The sequence below is a fragment of the Arachis ipaensis genome, chromosome B9, assembly GCF_059453495.1.
Source record: "Arachis ipaensis isolate K30076 ecotype BB chromosome B9, ASM5945349v1, whole genome shotgun sequence".
In the NCBI taxonomy this organism is placed as follows: domain Eukaryota; kingdom Viridiplantae; phylum Streptophyta; class Magnoliopsida; order Fabales; family Fabaceae; genus Arachis; species Arachis ipaensis.
In genome coordinates this window covers 38067529-38070859 of record NC_142444.1, presented here as the reverse complement: position 1 = coordinate 38070859, position 3331 = coordinate 38067529, and the positions used below count along the sequence as shown (strand labels likewise).

At 32.4% G+C, this 3331-nt stretch overlaps 1 non-coding gene across 1 annotated transcript; it reads right to left on the bottom strand.

The window, feature by feature from the left end:
• Positions 1–2369: 2369 nt before the first annotated feature.
• On the bottom strand, positions 2370–2477 carry LOC148544345 (small nucleolar RNA R71). Its single transcript, XR_015901038.1, has one exon. It is a non-coding gene; the product is annotated as a small nucleolar RNA R71 (small nucleolar RNA).
• Positions 2478–3331: the final 854 nt, after the last annotated feature.

The window sequence follows — 3331 nt, the reverse complement described above, 5'->3', positions numbered from 1 at the left end:
GTTTTATTTATCTTTTAATTATTAAAACTCTATATCATTTGAATCTGCCTGACTGAGATTTACAAGGTGACCATAGCTTGCTTCAAGCCGACAATCTCCGTGGGATCGACCCTTACTCACGTAAGGTTTATTACTTGGACGACCCAGTGCACTTGCTGGTTAGTTGTGCAAAGTTGTGACAAAGAATTAAGATTATGAATGTGCGTATAAAGTTTTCAACGCCGTTACCAAGGAATAGAACCGTCACATTTTCTGCGCACCAAGTTTTTGGCACCGTTGCCGGGGATTGTTCGAGTTTGGACAACTGACGGTTCATCTTGTTACTCAGATTAGGTAATTTTATTTTAATTTTAAGCTTTTTATTTCTTATTTTTGAAAAATACAAAAAAAAAATTTTCTTCTTTTTCGTTTTTCCCAATTAATTTTTGAAAAATAAAAAAAAATTTAGAAAATCATAAAATCAAAAATATTTTTTGTGTTTCTTGTTTGAGTCTAGAGTCAAGATTTAAGTTTGGTGTCAATTGCATCTTTTTAATTTTCTCAAAATTATTTTCGAAAACTTCATTCATTGCATTCTTCATGATCTTCAAGTTGTTCTTCGCCAGTTTTCTTGTTTGATCTTCATATTTTCTTGTTTTGTGTTTTTTTCTTGTTTCTCATATGCATTCTTGAAACATTAATGTCTAAAGAATAAAAATTTTTAAGTTTGGTGTCTTGCATGTTTTTCTTTTCTTCAAAATTTTCAAAAATAAGTTCTTGGTGTTCATCTTGACATTCAAAGTGTTCTTGGTGTTCATCTTGACATTCAAAGTGTTCTTGCATGCATTGTGTGTTTTGATTCATAATTTTTATGTTTTGAGTCTTTTTATTGTTTTTCTCTCTCATTATTAAAAGTTTAAAAAATCAAAAAAATATCTTTCCCTTATTTCACTCATAAATTTCGAAAATTTGAGTTGACTTTTTCAAAACTTTTTAAAATTTAGTTGTTTCTTATGAGTCAAATCAAATTTTCAATTTAAAAATTCTATCTTTTTCAAATCTTTTTCAAAAATCAAATCTTTTTCAATTTTTCTTTCCAATTTTCGAAAATTCCAAATTGATTTTCAAAAATCTTTTTCTTATTTTCTATTTCATATTTTCGAATTCAATGCTAACAATTAATGTGATTGATTCAAAAATATTAAGTTTGTTACTTGCCTAATAAGAAAGGTTCAATCTTTAAATTTTAAAATCAAATCTTTTTGTTTCTTGTTAGTCAAGTAATCAACTTTAATTTTTAAAATAAAATCTTTTTAAAATTCTTTTTCAAATCTTCATCAAATTAAATTTCAATCACATCTTTTTCAAAATTTAATTTCAAAATCTTTTCTAACTTTTTATCTTTTTAAATTTGATTTTCAAATCTTTTTCAATTAACCACTTTACTTTTTGTTTAAATCATATCTTTTTCAAAACTACCTAACTAATTCTCTCTCTCTAATTTTCGAAAATCACCTTCCTCTTTTTCAAAATTCCTTTTTAATTAACTAATTATTTTAATTTTTAATTTTAATTTTATTTCTTTTCTAATTTTTGAATTTTATTTTAATTTCAAATTAAGAACAAAAATATTTTTATTTTAATTTATTTAATTTTCAAAAATTCTTCTCTCTCACCTCCTTCTAATTATTTATTTATTTACTAACACTCCTCTTCATCTAAGAATTCGAACCTACTCCTCACCCTTGTGTTTGGATTCTCCATCTTCTATTCATATCTTCTTCTACTCACATACAAGAATCTCTACACTGTGACATAGAGGATTCCATAATTTTTTTTCTGTTTTCTTCTTTTTCATATGAGCAGGAACAAGGATAAGAACATTCTTGTTGAAGCTGATCCTGAACCTGAAAGGACTCTGAAGAGGAAGCTAAGGGAAGCCAAAGCACAACTCTCTGGAGAAAATCTGATAGAAATTTTCGAAAAAGAAGGAGACATAGCCGAAAATAATAACAATGCAAGGAAGATGCTTGGTGACTTTACTGCACCAAATTCCAATTTACATGGAAGAAACATCTCAATCCCTGCCATTGGAGCAAACAATTTTGAGCTGAAACCTCAATTAGTTTCTCTGATGCAACAGAACTGCAAGTTCCATGGACTTCCATCTGAAGATCCTTTTCAGTTCTTAACTGAATTCTTGCAGATCTGTGATACTGTTAAGACCAATGGGGTTGATCCCGAAGTCTACAGGCTTATGCTTTTTCCCGTTTGCTGTAAGAGACAGAGCTAGAGTATGGTTGGACTCTCAACCTAAAGATAGTCTGAACTCTTGGGATAAGCTGGTCACGACTTTCTTAGCCAAGTTCTTTCCTCCTCAAAAGCTTAGCAAGCTTAGAGTGGATGTTCAAACCTTCAAACAGAAAGAAGGTGAATCCCTCTATGAAGCTTGGGAGAGATACAAGGAACTGACCAAAAAGTGTCCTTCTGACATGCTTTCAGAATGGACCATCCTGGATATATTCTATGATGGTCTTTCTGAATTATCTAAAATGTCATTGGACCATTCTGTAGGTGGATCCATTCACCTAAAGAAAACGCCTGCAGAAGCTCAAGAACTCATTGACATGGTTGCAAATAACCAGTTCATGTATACTTCTAAAAGGAATCCTGTGAGTAATGGGACGCCTATGAAGAAGGGAGTTATTGAAATTGATACTCTGAATGCCATATTGGCTCAGAATAAAATATTGACTCAGCAAGTCAATATGATTTCTCAGAGTTTGAATGGATTGAAGGAATCATCCAACAGTACTAAAGAGGCATCTTCTGAAGAAGAAGCTTATGATCCTGAGAACCCTGCAATAATAGAGGTGAATTACATGGGGGAACCCTATGGAAACACCTATAATCCCTCATGGAGAAATCACCCAAATTTCTCATGGAAGGATCAACAAAAGTCTCAACACGGCTTTAATAATGGTGGAAGAAACAGTTTTAGCAATAGCAAGCCTTTTCCATCATCCACTCAGCAATAGACAGAGAATGCTGAGCAGAATCCATCTAGCTTAGCAAATATAGTCTTTGATCTATCTAAGGCCACTTTAAGTTTCATGAATGAAAAAAGGTCCTCCATTAGAAATTTGGAGGCACAAGTGGGCCAGCTGAGTAAAAGAGTCACTGAAACTCCTCCTAGTACTCTCCCAACCAATACAGAATAGAATCCAAAAAGAGAGTGCAAGGCCATTGATTTAACCATCATGGCCGAACCTACAAGGGAGGAAGAGGACGTGAATCCCAGTGAGGAAGACCTCCTGGGACGTCCAGTGATCAACAAGGAGTTTCCCTTTGA